This window comes from Podarcis raffonei, chromosome 7 (assembly GCF_027172205.1).
Source record: "Podarcis raffonei isolate rPodRaf1 chromosome 7, rPodRaf1.pri, whole genome shotgun sequence".
NCBI lineage: Eukaryota > Metazoa > Chordata > Lepidosauria > Squamata > Lacertidae > Podarcis > Podarcis raffonei.
Window position 1 is genome coordinate 34680536 of NC_070608.1, and position 18650 is coordinate 34699185.

Here is an 18650-nt window from a genome sequence, read left to right on the forward strand (position 1 = left end):
AACAGAAGACAGATAATTTAAAGGCTCACTCCAAAATCAGTATTATTAATGTAGGGCCAAACTACATTTATAAGGGAGAAAGCTCCATTCGCTATATACTGAAATCCAGAATTCAGGTGATTCAAAATGAAAGTTAGGCTGTTGGATCATGTTATAATCCTATTTGCTATCCTTGAAGTTAACTTGTCCATGTTGTATCTGAGATACTTGCAACTCTGACAGCCAAAAAGATAGTGGAACTAAGGGGCAGTGATGGGGCAGGCCGCATCACTTCTCCCTGATCCTAACTCCTCATTTGGCCTTGAATGCTTTTGCCTGGTTTAAATGTGCCCCTGAACTCTGTCATGAATTCTTGTGTAGAAAGAAACCTACTGTACAAACATAAAATGAACATTTGTTGCTCTGCCTGCTTTTGCTTCTGGCCCAATCCACCACTGGCATGTGGCCCCCAAAAGGTTGCCTAGAAAGGAATGTGGTTCCCAGGCTGGGGGAAAAATCCCCCACCCCCGGTGCAAAGCATAGGCTACTTCCATTCCCACTTTATAGATGAACAGAACAAACAGGTGTTTTAACACAGTTTCTCCATGTCTAGTTTGGCTCTCACCTAAATAGATGGCTGCATAACTCACTCCCTTGCCTCAAAGTTGTTATACCAATACACACACATGCAGAAACTGGACACTCAACATACCTGCTTCTCACTTTTGCAGCCATAGTTGTGCATGAATGCAATTGTCTGTGACTGATCAACTTGCACGGCCTAGAGACTGTCAATTTCTGTTATAGACTTGAATAGTTTTAGCCCAAATTTAGTTTTAACTTTCAAGTTTGTTTTTCAGTATCTACCAGGAGAACAGCGGATTTGCAAACAAGATTAAAAAGAGTTGCTTACCAGGGTTTGACTTGGGGATGAGCAGCTTTCCAGCACTCTACAAGTACAAGGGCACCACTGTTTTCATCCAAATGTAAAATAATTCTGGGATTCATAGCCATGCCAGCCTAAACTTTGCTCTGAAGAAAGTCTTTGTTTTCAAATAACATCAGTGTTTGGCAGCAGATGAGTGCATGAAGAATCCTATTCATCTGCTATGCAACGTACTAACAACCCTTCTTTTAAAAATAGAGGCACAATTCCTCCCTTCCCCTTTATACACACTCCGGTTCAAGTGCAATGCAGAATATTATTACGGATTAAAAATGCTTTCCTGACAACTCAGTAAATTACAGAAAAATGTCTATGTCCTATTGCTCTTTTCTCTCTACAGCTGTGTTAGTGCTTTGTAAATCCCCTCAGTAAAATCCAGCTAAGTCATCTGTAGAGTAGATCCACTGAAATCAATTGACCTAAGTATCTGAAACCCACTGATTTCAATTAGTCTAGTAATAATAAATAATATTTTTATAATTTGTACCCTGCCCATCTGACTGGGTTGCCCCAGCCACTATGGGAGGCTTCCAACAAATATAAAACCATAAAACATCAAACATTAACAACTTCCCTATACAGGGCTGCTTTCAGATGTCTACTTTAAGTATGACTAATGTTGGATATCACCCACTGTGAGCTGCTTGAGTATTTTTGTCCTTACACTCCTGTCTAGGGCCCACTTACCTGAAAGCCATCTCCTGTCTTCACTAACTAAAATTACAATGAAGGGGGTTGTGGACAGAGGCAGTAAGACATCAACTGCCTCTTCCACAAGAAATTTGTCGGGGTTCAAACAGAAAAAAGAAGAAGTAGAGGAGCAACAGCTTTTACATAATTAAAAATAGCACTGTAGATTAATCAGATTCAGTTTTCAGCTGGCAGCAGCAAATACATCCTCTGGGCAAATGATTTACAGTATATATCTTAATGTTCCACATTCCTTCCCCTGGAAAATTGGATAACATTTAGATACTTAGATATAATCCACAATAGTTTATAGGTTGCTTTTAAAAACCAAATGCGCTGGCGTAGTAGCAAGCTTCCAGCAGCAGGAAGCTTTTATAGTCATTGCAACCCGTGTCACTGCATACCTAGTTGACAAGCCGCCTGCTTATTTCAATAAAACTTCAGAACCATCTCCGCACCAGGGTACATCTCACCTCAGTGAGGAAAGCGAAAACATGCTTCTTTTGCCAGGCTTTGGGAAGTGAAGAGGTGTAGTCTTTCTGAGGGCAGCTTTTTATCATACCCTCTGCTGTTTTATGTTATTTCAGGGCTCATCCACACTTGCACTTGTTCTAGGCATGGGTCTGAGAGGTCTTTGTTTTGTCCTGAGGGTTAACCTTTGTTCTGATTCAGTGGTAAACAGCAGGTTTTCCCAGAGAAAGCAGTAGGAGAAAAGAAAAACCTCTCAGACCCATGCCTAGAAATCACAGAACAAGCAGAAGTGTGGATGAGTCCTTAGTTTACGCTGTTTCTATTTTGTGCTGAAGTTTTAATCATTTTTAAGACTCTGCATTGATGTGTTTTGATATGTTGTGCACCACCTGGTGTAGTATAGTGAAGGGCAGTATAGCGACACCTACATAAATACTCACTCTCCTTTACACACACAAACTCACCACAATTCATTTGCAACCCAACCCAAAGAGCAACAGGATTTGAAGATGGCATGCATGCACTGACACATTTTTAACTGCTTCCTCGATCCTTTTAGTTGCCACATCTTTGCTATGTAGGCAACCAAGGAAAGGGTGTGATACATCTTAAGTTTCTGGAGGGAGCTTAAACACACACAAGACGTTGAAAAGGACTTCCTACCCACTTTGGCATGCATCCTTCTACTGTCAGCCCATTTCTCTACTCCAGCAGGCCCTGCTCATTTGGCAATTCAGATGCAGCTCCCAACCAGAAATCCAAACTTCTATCCAAACTTTTCTCATAATTTCTACATGCTACACTTATTATCCTCTTCACTGCTTTTTGTCTGCACAGTCTATATGGGCTCTGGATGGAGCCATTTGTGGATGGGGCTGCACTAACCATTGCCCCAGAGTTTCAGCCAAAAAGCAAGGGCCTGTATTGTAATACAATACTTGATATTTGCTGCAGGACAAGAGAACAGTGTCCAGGGGTAACACAGGATGCTATTCCATTGACATGTTAGGCAGGAAGTGAGAACAGGTGTGCCCATCAGGCTCCTCCTATTCCCCAAGCAGCCACTACAGACCCCTGGTGTTTAAAAATGCTAAGGTGTGCGGTCAAAATCATAGGTCATAAAAAGAATAAAATCCCAAGTGTTAAACTGACATATTTAAGAGCATGGAGGAAGCAGGCTTCCAGGTTTGAGGCGGCTGCACAACCCACTCAGTCAACTGTAAGGGCTGGAATTATATTTTCCCTTCATGAACAGTTGCTTCCTGCACAGCCGCAATAAACGTCCAAGACTAAAGCAACCCTAATTTGGAACCAGGTCCGCTTAAAGCCACAGCAGATTTCATTCAGAAGATGAATTGCTAGAACAATAAGAAAACCTTGCCTCATGGAGCAGTTTCATACAATGGCCCACCTGCTTTGCTTATTGCACAGTAAACAGTAAGTGAGAGCAAGCAGCTAACATGCCAAAACTTGAAGACAGTGAAGAGGACACAGAGATTTTACCTCAAACACCAAATATTTTCATTGCCTTCCTCTACAAATCAGTTCAGTGCAATGTTATAGTAAAATCACAAAGCTGAAGGATTAGACAGGGTTCATGAACAGCACCCACTGCCCCCAGCCCAATACAGTGACCCAGTTCACATGCAACCTGCAAAACCATGAGTTTGTGTGAATGACCATGATTTGGTTTACTGTTACATCCAAAACCTTGTTCATGGTTTGTGTCACTCTACACACTCCAGGGCCTTTACTCCTTGTGGTTCATTTCAGGGAGACAAGCCACAACTCTAGGTTTGGATGTAATGCTAAGTCAAACCATCGCTTTGCCCTGGGTGCATACATGCATGCATGCAAACATACATACATACATAGTTTTATTTGTATGCCGCCTTTCCACAGCAAACCATGTTGAAGGGGGCTTACAACATGCAAAATGCAACATAACAAAAGGAGTCATAAGCAATAAATATAACATTTTTAAAATACACAGCCAAACTAAACAATTTACACATAAATCACAACTAAATCTAAACTATAGATACTAGAAAGAAACAGCAGCAACAACCTGCCACCACCAAAAAACCCCAACAACACCCAGGCATAGCAGCAGTAGGACCGGGCTCTGTGAGTCCACCAAATATTTGCTCACTTGTGCGGAGCCTCGGTTTGACTTAGCATTACATGTTAACTGAGCATTATGTTCTCAGCTTAACACCTGATTTTGCGATGTGTGAAGACTAAAGTCTTCACCAAAATACCACAGGAGACAATACCCTGCTAGATAGAAATAGCCATCTGAAATCACTGAACTGAAAAACAGGATCCTCTGCCTAGAATGACTAGGTACAATTAACATGAACCAAGTAGCCTGTATTCTTCTGTGACAACACTTTCATTGGAGCACAGCAGGTCTTTCCCCCTCACTGACCACTTGGGGACTGAACTTTTATGCACCACTTGTTCCATCTCAGGATCATATACCAAATATTTTAAAAGAATATAAAGAAATATAAAAAGACAACAGTAAGGGCTTTATTATTTATTTTTTTAAATGCCTTTAAAAAAATTATTTAATCTATCATAGTAGATTGTGACGATTAGCTCAATTTTCTTTTAAATTTTGTGCACAAGAACCATTTCATGTAACTGAAGGCAAACCCTAAACCAAAAGCAGTGCAGTGATTAAGGTGAGGAGAGTCTTTTGAAAGGCAGCGTCATACAGTAATGTTGCCATACCCCATTTCTCCTCAGGCAACAAGTCTCACTTGTGTTATATATACAGTTATTGAAAGAAAATCTGCAGGGTTTCAGGGCTAGCCTGATCGTACAATTAAATATAGCAGTTACAAAGCCAAAGGGTGGCTGCCATGGAAACCACATCCCTTACAACATTCATTCATTCATTTATTTATTTATTTATTTATTTATTTATTTGCATTTACATCCCACCTTTTCCTCCACAGAGCTCAAGGTTCTCCTTCTCATTTACTGCCCACAACACCCCTGTCGGGTAGGTTAGGTTGAGAGGCAGTGACAGGCCCAAAGTCACTCAGGGAGTTTCGTGGCTGAGTGGAGCTTTGAACCCTGGTCTCTGAAGTGCTAGTTTGATACTCTTAACCAGGGGGTCAGCAACCTTTTTCAGCCATGGGCCGGTCCACCGTCCCTCAGACCATGTGGTAGGCCGGACTATATTTTGAAAAGAAAAAAAACGAACAAATTCCTATGCCCCACAAATAGCCCAGAGATGCATTTTAAATAAAAGCACACATTCTACTCATGTAAAAACACGCTGATCCCTGGACCATCCGCGGGCCGGATTGAGAAGGCGATTGGGCCGCATCTGGCCCCCGGGCCTCAGGTTGCCTACCCCTGCTCTTCTTAACCACTATACCACACTGGCTCCTGAATTGCAGAAGATGCCATTTCCATCATGTGTATTCACATGCAGCCTTTTTATCTTAACAATCCTCTATTTGATTTAAAGGAGCCTGGGGCATGCCACTTAAATTGTGTGGTTCAGCCACATGGGGAAGGAAAACTCTTCAGCTGGGTATCCGGCTGCCAGCCAAAGCAGAAGTATCGCCCTGACTGCATGCAACAGTGCAAGTTGACAATTTCCCCTGGCACTGCAGGAATTTTTATTTACCTCTTTTTCAAGTTCTGACACCTCTGTGTTTTCAGCTCTGTTTCTGTTCCTAGAAATGTCATAAAAACTTTTTTAGAAAACAGGAAAATGTTATATTCCTGATCAGACATATTTACAACAAGGTGAGGAAGATGGTGGGAAACCAGAGCTCTCAGACTTCCCTCCGGTCAGAATCTATCCTAAAACCTCCACCTACTATATAGTTTTCTTAGTAAAAGAAAAATATGTAACACTTCCCAGTAAATCACTCTTTCCTTCGGAGGATGTTACAAAGAGGTAAATGCTGTGTTTACTCCTAGAGAGCAGAAAGATTACCTCATTCTCCAAGAACTGGCTAGAGATAATTTACCAGAGGTAAACAATAATCTAATGGGGATAAGTTTGCTCTCCTTGCACAGCCCAGTCTTAGACAGAGTTATATCCATACCTTTAAGCCATTTGTGCCTAGGTGCCTCTATGCAAAGGCTGGACTGCCTGAGTATTGGGGGCCGTGGGAGGGGTGTGAGAAAGGAAGAGGGAGAGAGAGATGACATATACTAGACAAATAAATTCAGAAGTAGTCTTCAAGAGACAACTACTTGCATGAGACAAACAGCAATGTGGAAATAGTGTGGGAGTGAAGGGAAACATGGCAGCAACATATCAAAGTTCAAGGCCATTGCATCACCTCTGAAATACCCAAATGGCTATTTCAGCATGGATACTGTACCAGTGGATTTTTTGCAATTGCATGAAGTTGGACTAGACAACCTCTGAGATGCCTTCTAACTCTGGATTTATTTATTTTTTTAAATGTTACACTGATTGAGAGGGCTTGGAGCACATAATCCTGAACACTTACATCAGCAGTGGGGAAATATTGGCAAACTCCCAGTTCCCATCATTCCCAGCCAGCATGTCCGAAAGGTTGATGGGAGCCGCGGACCACCAATATTTGGCAGCTCACAGGTTTCCCACTGCTGACTTATATGCTGACTCAATAAGCCAGTTACCAACTGGAACTCTTCATGTGCCTCAAGACTGTATGTGTAATTCAGCTTGCTCTAAACAAGGGTGGTCCTGTTGCAAACAAACAGGAGAAAGCCTAAGCTAAGAGAAGTATTAGCAGTTCCTGCCATAAATCCTCTTCACAGTAGTTAAGGAGTATTACCCCCCCCCCAAAAAATAGATCTTGTACACATATATGCCTAGTTATTCCCCCACACCCAGAACCAAGCCATAGATTGTGCAGGTAATGCCTCTAATTTGCCCATTAATTATCCCGTGCAGTAGCAGATTTCATCTAGCAAGCCTACTCTTCCCCAATTAAATGAAGCAGCTTCGATTGCATTACCTGAGAAATACAAGCTAAATTCCTACAACAAACACAGTTTAGCTAATCATATCATGCTTAAGAGGAAAAATGACCCTCATGGCTGTTGCAAGTCTGTGGCATGAAAATTTAAATGTCATGACCAGTGACTGCTGACTACACCTATCTTCTGTTGTCCTATTAAATAATTTATTTATTATTAATTATTATTATTATTATTATTATTATTATTATTATTATTATTACTATATAAAACAAACCCTGCCTTTTGTAGTGCAACATGCTTTTTTCCAGCCCTGTGATGATAATGAGATCACTTTTTGCACTTGAGTTAATGCTAATTCGATAAGCATTTTCCTATAAACAGACCCCTCCTGTACACCCAAGCTTTTTAACTTTATGGAATCTTCCAGGATTCTTATTCTTCAATACACTCTGACCCCGTGAGATCACTGTGGGAGCCAGATCTTTTCACGTTGGCTAGACCCCTTGCCTTTCTTCCCTGTTCCCTTGCCTCTTAGCCATGTTTGCTATTTTCCCACGTTGTAGGACTTGTGAGAAAGCAAGTGCCAGTCTCATTCTAAAAGGAAGTTCCCTGCTGTGTTAATGGAGGGTTTCTAGAAACCCAGGGTGGACTCAGATCCATCCACAATAAGCCTGAGCCTAATCAGGGATAGGAAAACTTGAAACGCAGATCAAAGAAAGAAAGAAATCTGGGTAGTAGCAGTAGTATACTGCCCTTCATCCACAAGTATCAGGGCAGTTCACAACATACAGGTATAGGGAGCTGTCCACTACACCAACTGGCAACTAAGCACCTCTTAAAATCCCCACACCCAGTCACATTTGTACCCCAACAAGTCACAGTGAAAATTCAGTCAACTGTATTGAGCTTATGTTCAAGGCAAAGTGGGTTGGGATAGCCTGTGTTTTGTTTTGTTTTGTTTTGCCTTGCATTGAACTAACCACCTTTTCTGTTCCATAGCACAGCGGAGCCATTTTTACTTACCGGTACTTTCAGCCATTTTCTGCGGATGAATATATTAACAACAACAAATTGGGGTAATTCTCCCAAGCCACGACATGCCCCAGATATGCAAAATGACATTGGTATTCAGTAGTCATGTCCACTGCAATGGCATCTTTCATGTCCACTAAACAACCCCAAAGGAATATTTCTGTGAACACGTGTAAGAAGATGCAGGTTTACAGACATGTGTATGGACACATCAGCAGATCTGGCAATATAAGCTTGAAGACCCAATCTTTTCATTTCTTTCTCATAAAGAAATATGGCTGCTGACAGAATCTCTCTTCCCTTTGCCTTTTATAGGACTATTTTACTTAGTCCCTTTCGAGCTGAAAAAAGTTTTTTCAGATCTAGTTGTGTTAGTTAAAAGGGGAGGGGAAGTGACAAATGTTCAGAGTGTTAGCAATCAAACAGCTCTTTTATATTCAGCTCTGTAGAAGCTGTTAAGTGGGTAAATGTTTTTGAACTGCAAGCAGAATAGGAACATAGGAAGCTCCATCTAGAAGGCCCATCTAGCTTAGTATTGTCTACACAGATTGGCAGTGGCTCTCCAGGATTTCAGACTATGGTGGTCTCATCCAGCCCTACTTGGAGATGTCAGGGAATGAACAAGAGACCTTCTAAATGAAGCACACATGCTCTACCACTGAGCAATAACTCTTCCCCAAATTTGGAGAGATTGGGATTATTCATATTTATTAAACTGATCTGTGTCAATCTGGTATTTTATTATTTTGAGTTTATTGTCTTTAGTACTGCTAGTCATCCCAGAAAGGGCAGTATTAAACAAACATCCTAGTAAATATTAAATGACATTTTTGCTGCTCCTCTTATGCCCTTTCATGATATGCACAGAAAGATGCTGGAAGATTGCACTCTGAACCATTAAAATTTACAACAACTCAAATGTAGCTCAACAAACAATTACGTATGTACAGTATTTTGCAATAAATACAGCAAGAGGCTCAGGTTTATGTCAAACAGGCCCCAATAATAAGTAGGAAATATTTGATTTAAATCCCTCTAGAAAAGACCAGACACACAGTAACACACATACGTAACTAAGAGTCAAAGCAGAGGTGATTAGGCTGTGATCAGGGTGGAGAGTCCTATACATTCTGCATTACAATTTCTTTAAATAATTTTGAAAGAAACTTGTTTCTTAATCACTGTGGGCATACTTTGTTTTACACATCACCACCACCACTTATTTTTCAGAAAATCCAGTTGCTACGTAGAACTTTTAATAAGGGACAACAAGAAATATAAGAAGCTTCTGCATGGTTGACTACACAATGGGTTTGAGAGAGAGACACCAAGGCTTTGTAAAACCTCTCAGTCCCTCAACAGACGCAAGCTGAGAAGAGCCCACTAACTGAACCAAACAGCCAGGAAATTTGAGATTAAAGTTCAGCAGTGTAATCTTATATTTACACTCAAATGGAAAGTAGGCTTCCTCTAGGATTATCTCCTCTTTCTTCATCCTGTTCATCAATTTCATAAAACAGACAAGAAAAAAAGAGCCTGCACAGAAAGTCTGCCCTAAAGACGTTACTTGAGCAATCATTTACCTCTCTGGCAACTAACTGAGAGCAGAAGTATGAAAAAGTGTTTACAACACGCTTTTCAGACACTTTCCTATATTGTTCATGCCTTGGGACCAAGTTCTTCCGCATAAATTCCCACATTACATTACAAAACAGACGATGATATGAATAACAGCAGCAACAACAAAGTAATAGAAAATTAAGAGCCAAAAAGAGGACAGTAACGGTGCTGATGATAATACACAAAATAATACAAGATCACCAGTTAAGAGAAAAAGAGGAAAATCACCCAGTCATTACTTAGTATATAATGAGTGCTTGTGGGACATTTGAAAGTAAAGCAGTCTATTCAGAGTCATTCTGCGGGTAGAATAAAGGAACTCAGCATTCACCCTCCTCTGGAGTACTACTACTACTAATAATAATAATAATAATAATTTAATATCGAACATTAAAAACTTCCTGATACATAGTAGAAACCACATGCCACAGGCCTCAACCCTGACAATCCCCAGGGCTCAAATTAAGCCCTGTGATCTTACCTTAGTTGAGTTGGATTGTTTAGGCAAGAGAAAAAGACGTTCGCTCAACACCTCAGTACAGCACAGAAGCAAACAATGTTTCGGATCTAAGCAGCCTCCAATTCCGCTGGCTTTGACACCAACTGCACCACGATCCTGGGCAAGTCCACACAGAAGGAAACCCAGCTGAGTTCAAGGAGACTCCCTGCCACAAAAGCGCGCGTAGGACTGAGGCCAAACCTCCGGGTCCCCTTGATTCTCCAACCAGCAACGAGCGCCTTCTAACTCAATGGCCCCGTTTGCAACATGCACAACTCTGCGTTTAACGGCTCCCTCCCTCCCTCCAGGTCGTACCTCCTCCTGCCCAGCCCAACATCGCGCTTCCCAGCCGAGAGATATAACAAACCCTCCCTCCGTCTCCTTTCCTCGCGTCCTTTCGGAACGCTCCCTGCCCTGGCTCGTTTCCTCACTGACGTGTCAGGATCATGGAGCAGCAGGCGGAGAGAGACCCGCACCCAGACTTCCAAGCGGGAAGGTTCCCCAGTGGGGAGCCCCACCCAAGCCCAGTTCCCGGACTCCCCGCACTCGCACCACGGAGCTTTCGTCCTCCACCACCACCACCTCCCTGCCAGCGCCTTTCAACTCTGCTCCTGGCGGTGCGCCGTGCAAGGAAGGGCCTGGCAAGCCCTGTCCCGAAACGCCGACCTACCTTAAGCTTGCACCGGGTCCGAGGACGGCGGCTGCAACTTCTGCTGCTGCTGCTGCGGCTGCAACAACAAGCGGAGGCGCCATGCAGCTTCTCCCGCTGCGAGACGCTCAGAATGGATGCAAGAGCCTGGCGGGGTCATCCGAGGACGGGTTTCAGCGTTTTAGGTGCATGTGACGCGGAACTGGCGGGACGTCTCGCCACCTGGCGGGCGGTTGTGACCCCTGCAGGCCCCGGCTCGGCTTTCTTCTGGGCGGCGCAGGCAGAAATTCAACAGGTAGATCACCTGTTTGCACCTTATCACAGCCTCCCCGTGCCAGGAAAATACTGACTGTTAAAAGGAAGCATTCTCTTGAGGCCCTTCTTTTATCTATACTGTACTGTATTTGTACTGTATTTAAAAATTACCAGCAAATAGTTACAAAGATGGGGACTGTTTTTTCAAATAAAAACACAGAAAATGCTGCTCACCTTTCAGTTATTAATTTTTTGGCAGCTTATGCCATTCTTGCTTAGACAAGCCTACCCAGGTGCTTAGAAAGTGGAGGTAATTTTAATCTGTTTTAGTATTTTAACTTTTGGATGATTTCAAGTGAATGTTTCTCGATTTTATTTTTTTCTCTTTTTGTAAGCAGGGTTTTTTTTACAATCAAACAGTGTATAAATTTTATGGAATAAATAACTATAAAGCTATTGGCAGCCTAAAGAGAGAGAAAGAGGGCAAGGAACACTCAAGTTAACGATAAAATTAAAAGTAGCAGATAAAAGCAGCATCAGATATTTCTGTTCGTGGTTAACATGTTTTGTTTTTTAAAAAAAAGACTTGAGGGTAAAAAGGCTCACTGCCTGGTACTAAAAAGATTACATTGTGGCAACCAGGAAGGGGCGTAGTTCAGTGGTAGAGCATCAGTGTTGTAATTAAAAGGTTGCAGGTTTAACCCCCCGGAATTTCGGTGTAGGGATTGGGGATGTCCCCCATCTGAAACCCTGGACAGCTGCTGCCAGTTAGCATGCTGTCTACAATACCATAGTCTGATTCAAGACAGCTTCCTACAGACAGGATGCTGCCATCAAAAAGCCCCTCTTCCCAATCACCATCCACCACGCTTCAGTCAGTCAACAACCCACTTTCCACTCAGCTGCCACGCCCTTTGAACCCATGGAAACAAGTGGACATAAACGAAAGTGATAAAGCACGTTCATTGTTCTGTGAAGGTACAAAGTGTGTGCATTACATTTCCTTTCATTCACAGAATGTTTGGCAATGCCGCTTTCTTTTCACAACAGCTTGAGTTACCAGCCTATGTAGGTCACCTTAGTTAGTCAACTTTTCCTCAAGACTTATCTTTTAACTTAGGCCTTGTGGGGGCAGAGAATGGACTTTAAATCATAGTTGGATGGGACCTCGAGGATCATCTAGTCTAACCCCCTGCAATTCAGGAATCTCAACTAAAGCATACATGACTGATGGCCATCCAACCTCTGCTTAAAAGCCTCCAATGAAGGACTTGCTTGCTGAGATAGGCCAAAATTGAAATGCTCCGGTTTGCTGCTGAGATATATATGAGTTTTTTGTCAGTTTTGCTGAATAAATTGGTTTAGTTATTAGTTTATGATATTTAGTGTTTTCATATGACTGCTGCAAGCCACCCTGTGAATACTGACAGCTAATGGGCAGTCTAAAAATACAGGGACAAATAAAAGCAAGATAGGCAATTTCCAAGTTGTCTACCAGCTGCTGGAACAGAAGGCTGTTGCCTTAATGCAGGCATAGGCAAACTCGGCCCTCCAGATGTTTTGGGACTACAATTCCCATCATCCCTGACCACTGGTCCTGTTAGCTAAGGATGGTGGGAGTTGTAGTCCCAAAACATCTGGAGGGCTGAGTTTGCCTATGCCTGCCTTAATGTTCTGCTTGTGAGCTTCCCAAAGGCATCTGAATGTCATTGTGTGATACCAGATCCTGGATGATTAGGAACATTGGTCTGATCTAGCAAAGCTCTTCTTGTGGTCCCAAAGACTCACAATGTCACTGCTTACCACTGTAAATTCATGTTGCTGCTGAGCCTTTCCACAAAGACAAAGTGGGATATCCTTGCATATACATGGAAAATACAAAAGTCTTTTTTTAAAAGTAATTTAAAAAACAACAACCAATTTCAGCCTTAGTTTCCTATCAGCGAAACAGGAATATTAGGCCACAGGTGCTTTGCTGGTTTCTTCTAGTTTGTCCTTGAACAAGGAGTTTGGGTTGTGGGGACAGACTGTGCATCTTTCAACAAGAAGATTCTGATGTGGAAACAACCAAAAAAAACATTAGTATACATCCAATGTACAACTGAGCCATAGATGTGGACAATCTTATGGCGGTCTCTAAAGTTGTGGGAATGGATAGGGTAATCACTGTAATGCACTTTTAAATGCTGTGGAAATTAAATTCAGGCTAGTTTCAAATAAAATGCATGTATGGGAAGCAACATTAGGGAATAATTTTTGAAACTCGTTTACTTTTAAATAATATAGATATATTTCGAAACTCACTTCAAATGCAGGGCAAGGTGTATTGCATCTGCAAGCTGCCTGGATACAAAAATAAGCCTCTATGTAGGGCCTACAGGGACTGACATTTTATAATTTCTTTGACAATTCCCTTTAACTATGAAGGTTTAATTCATTTAATTAGAATCCTAGCACAATCCCTGGCAATTCAACAGCCATATCCTGTGTTCATACCGCAACCGTCTTACCACTGCTCTCCTTCATTAAGTATGGATGAGTGAACATTTAGGAAACCGCTTGCATAAAAGGAGTGTTGATAAGAGTATACAGTATATTGAAAGTGATGATTAATAATCTCAATTAATGTAAGAAATGCATGATCAGAGGCAAAAATAATAATAATGAAATCCTGGGCTGAGAGCTGTGTTGACCTCAGTTATTGACCTCAGTTAGATGAGCCAGAGTAGCCATAACCTCCTTAATTCTTTTACCAAGGTCACCAGACATAGTTTTCCAAGACTAATTTACCATTTTATCTCCAAGGCTTTATGAACACATTTGCATGTATTCATATAATAATAATAAATTTTATTTATACCCCACCCTCCCCAGGCTCAGGGCGGCTAACACCAGTAAATTTACAATAAAAACATAATAGGGGGGGGGAAACCAATTTAAAATACAGGTTAAAATGCAATTTAAAATGCAGCCTCATTTTAAAAGTAGCCCATAGATCAAAACCATAAGGGGAGTGAAACATAAGGGTCAGAATGAGTCCAAAACAAAGGCCAGGAGGAACAGCTCTGTCTTGCAGGCCCTGCGGAAAGATGTCAAGTCCCGCAGGGACTAGTCTCTTGTGACAGAGAGTGCCACCAAGTTGGGACCAGTACTGAAAAGGCCCTGGCCCTAGTTGAGATCAATCTACCCAACCTTGCGACCTGGGACCTCCAAAGTGTTGTCAATTGTGGACCTTAAGGTCCTCCGCGGGGCATACCAGGAGATGCGATCCCATAGGTACATGGGTCCTAGGCCACATAGGGCTTTAAAGGTCAAAACCAGCACCTTAAACCTGACCCTGTACTCCACCAGGAGCCAGTGCAGTTGGTAAAGCACTGGATGAATGTGATCCCACGGCAAGGACCCCGTAAGGAGCCTCGCTGCGGCATTCTGCACCCACTGGAGTTTCTGGGTCAGCTTCAAGGGCAGCCCCACGTAGAGCGAGTTACAATAATCAGTGCTAAGGGGTATGGCGGGTTGCATCTGCCATGTGCCCAGGTTTGCTTGGCTCATGCTACAGGAGTATAGGACTGGGGTTGTCAAAGAACAGCAGCTTGCTCTGATCTCTGGGAGAGTCAGAGAGCTGGGTTCCGGCTTCATTCCCCATAAACTGAGATGGATCTGGCAGGGAACTGCAAGTGTGTTGTCTCAGGGTCTTCCTTGAGCAGCCCAGGTTCCCCTCCTATCTAGGGGCTGTAATTCTGAATTGGAGTGGGGGTGGCAGCCATTATTGGATAGTTAAGATGCAACTGGCCAACTCTTCAGGGCTGTTGTGCAGCAGTTGCACAAGGGAGGGCACAGGCAGGCTCTCCTAGCTTTCCCACTTCTGTTATGAGCCCTACAGATCACAGTGGAAATGCATCCCTCCCAGTAAACATGCATCGGCTTGCACTATAAATCTGCTAACAGTTTTCAAACGCACACGACTGGGATCTGCTGGTACTTTGTGGCAGTGTCAGGGCTTAATTCCAGAATTACTGTGGCAATTGAATTCCATAATTTATTTACTCCAGTCAGGGTTAGATGTCATAGAGGACATCTGGATAAATGAGATCATACTGTGCCAGTAAAATATGAATGTTCCTCCAACAGTTCCGATAGGCATATGGCGGTGTGTTGTGAATCCTCCAGAATTGTTTCTTGCATTTGAACACTGAGTTTAAAACAAGAACAACCAACATAATTTATCTGAGGCAATATAATGCATGGTGTCCATTTGGTAGCAAAATACATGGGAATTTTAATTTTAGTTGTGTATGCGTAAATATGCATCTATCTTAGCAAGAAGATTCATGTCAGACGTAAGGAAATTGGAATATGTACTAGGAATGAGAAAATTAAATAGTGGGTTATGCCACTCTGAATTAAATTTGACAGCTGAAGAATAATGAGGCTTGGGGTGCAAATGCCAGGAAGGGTCCACAGGAACTGATGCTGGCATCTTTTGTGTGTGTGTGTGTGTGTGTGTGAGAGAGAGAGAGAGAGAGAGAGAGAGAGAGAGAATGAGAGAGAGAGAGGAGAGGAGTTATAACTTTCTACTGTTGCGGCCCAGTACCAATAGAATAAATGCTGAGCAGGGCAGATGCAGCCACTATCTTTCTTTCTCCCAGTGTCGCAGGGTGCAGTATTTGGACTTAGAGGCATTGTGGTGAAATAAAGATAGCAATTTTTTATAATAAAAAAATCTATTTATTTAAAAGCATCTATAAAACTGCTTAATATTTTAAAGAACTCTAAGGTGTACAATTTAAGGACAAGAAACAATAGTATAAAGGCATGTAAAAACAAATTAAAGCAGGAAATTCAGAGAATTAAAACAAATAAAAAGAGGTTCTGCCTTATGGGACAGGGAAACCCTGGGTGAAAAGGCATGTCTTTACAAGATGTCTGAAGCAACTGATGATTGCTGCTTCACTTATGGCAGAGGGAAGGTCATGCCACGGTACAGGGGCAATAGCAGAAAATGGACAAAAAAGTCACCGCCTTGCAATATTCTGCAGGTTGATATTACATTGTCAGACTTTCCCCAGATGATCTAAGTGATATTACAGGTTTATACAAGAGAAGGCAGTAACCTGGTCCAGGGTAGTTGCAACCACCCAATTCAGCACTTCTCATATTAATGCTGGACCATTAAAAAAAGTTAGAATGTAAAAAAAATTAGAAATAAAAACAATACTGCTGCTGCCACTGCTGGGTAAGCTTGTGGGAGGGGAACAGTTCCTTATCATCCTTTTATGTGATCCCAGCTGTTAGCCTGCTACCAAACTGTTCTTCCCTATATCTTGCTTCCCTGTCCACTTCTGGAGTTTGGGAGTCACCTGTAGTTGAAAAGCCAGGGACAGGAGCCTTGCTAGAAGAAAATGTGGCAACCCTAAAAGGAAGGCTTGCCAAACAGTTTTTATTGTCAGGCCCACAGCTGCTGTGTCAGGGTTTCTGAAGCAATAACCCTCATGAGAAGGGGGCTTCAGCCCATGCTGAACCTATCAGATCAGATGAACCACCCACTGGATGGGGTGGATGAGAATGTCCCTACCTTTCCCCAGCGTGCTCTTCTGTCATTTTTGTGCTACAGAGCTGAAACAGAAGGGAGGGAAGCCATCACTCTGGAGCAGCCTATAGCTACACTCTAGATAAGTGTTGCACATGATTCAGCCATTCCCTTTGTAATTTCCTAATTGAATTTTTGGCCCTTGCCTGTCCTGCCAATGGATAAAAGGCAGCCATTTCTCTTGATTAAATTGCAAAGAACAGAAAGAACAGAAAGTGTTGGCGGGGGGATGATTCCCAGGGCTATTTGAATCCCTATATGCTGAGATCCCCGATTCTGTTCACAGGAGAAATTTAGGCATAAAAATGTGAATTCACGCTGCTAAATTCTGAAAACTGTCCCAGAGTGTTGGCATGAAGTGTTCAGTCTCCATCAGTAATGACTGGGTGCAACTCCAGGCTTGCAAACACATTCTAAATCTAGACTTATAATCTTATGGTCAAGGTTATCCAGTGCTTTTCTTCTAGGAGAAAAAGGTGCCAGTACTGCGTACCCTTGAGGACCCCCAGGAAAAAAACCACTGAGGTTATCTATACTGGGATATCCTAAAAACAGCAGCAGCAGTAGTAACTGCAGTGATATGTTTTTAGGTGCTTGAAGTCTTGCTAACAGAAGACTGGCTAAAGCCACTTAGGGCAAAGGTGGGAAAGCTATATGCAACATCTGCTTTTTATCTGATCCCTGAGCTGTCCGGGACTGCACCCCTGCTGCCCCAGATGTGGTGATTTGGATGTTTCTAGACGTGCTAGGCCAAAAGAAGCGGCTGTGTTGCTAAGGCCCTGTTAAGAGGGAAACAGGAATGCCTTATGAGGCTAGTTGCCTCCTGTAGGATTGCACAGCTCTTGCAATTGCTCCACATCTAGAAACCTCTGGGAGCTTCCTGACAGGTGTTTATTGTGGGGTAGGGGGAAGCCATACACTTTAAATGTATGGTGTCTATGCAGCCCCAGTTCCAACAACCAAAGTGGATCATTCAAGGTTGGGAATGTAATGTGACCTGCAGGTTGAAAAGACACTTGATTAAATCATGATATATTTTAATAGCAAACTCAGTTCTCTCAGTGCCAGCCCTTATGTAGCCAAAACCACACAATGCCTAGACAAGAGGGAGATATCAGTAGGCTTGGCACAGGCCCAAGGTTTGCAGAAGTACAAAAACAATTTAGGGGGAAAACCTAAAAGAGGTGGCGATTGCAAAACAAGTCAATGAGCATGCCCAGTGGGTATCAAATGTTGTCTGGCTGTTGGCAGGAAAAACAGAAATGGGTGGAATGGAGTAAATGGAAACCTGAGCAGGAGTACTCCTTACTGTAACATTTTGTTGCAGGACCCATTTGTAACTCATAAATAGTAATGCATGCTAAGACTGTTGCAAAGCTTCATGGTTTTGTATAATGTAGAGAACTATAACCTGAGATGCAGAATGCAAAAGACAGAGCTAATGTTATCTGAAATATTAGGAAAACTTTTAAATGATTTTTTCACCTAATACTGATTTTAAAAAATCTCTCACCCCCTCCTCTTCCTTCATGGCATCTGATTTTAACTTGGAGCATTAGCCTGCCAAGTAATTTCCATATTTGCAAACTCCGAGACAGACTTCTCAGCTTACAGATGATACTCTTATTTGCTATACTACACCACTCAGTCCACTTCATCAGACCAAGTTACCTTGACAGCTCTACTCTGAAGCAACTGTGCTCTAAATTGTGCTTTTCAAAAAGTAAAAAATTAAATTCAGTGAAGTCTGCTACATTGTATAAACCTAGATGATAATAAGAAGATGCACCCAAATCCATGGAAGCAGGCTTCTGCAAATGAACCACCTTTTGAAATATGTCCTGCATGTATAGTAATGTACTGTACAAGTGCTGTTGCTGGATTTCTGTGTCCAGAGCCCAGGTCTGCACGAGTGGCTCCCTTTGCTGAATCGGGATCATAGGCTCAAAAAAGCAGACAGCAAGGCCAGCTC

General features: G+C 42.3%; 1 protein-coding gene across 6 annotated transcripts in view; it reads right to left on the reverse strand.

The window, feature by feature from the left end:
• Positions 1-11020, reverse strand: part of SGK3 (serum/glucocorticoid regulated kinase family member 3) — a 51547-nt gene extending 40527 nt beyond the window's left edge. For 3 of the 6 annotated variants that reach the window (XM_053395991.1, XM_053395987.1, XM_053395989.1), the window contains exon 1: positions 10855-11020. The gene's annotated coding sequence lies outside the window, so the exon portion shown is untranslated. Of the gene's footprint in view, positions 1-10166; positions 10701-10854 lie in introns of those variants that run through there. The other 3 variants (XM_053395993.1, XM_053395992.1, XM_053395988.1) reach the window with 2 other exon arrangements.
• Positions 11021-18650: the final 7630 nt, after the last annotated feature.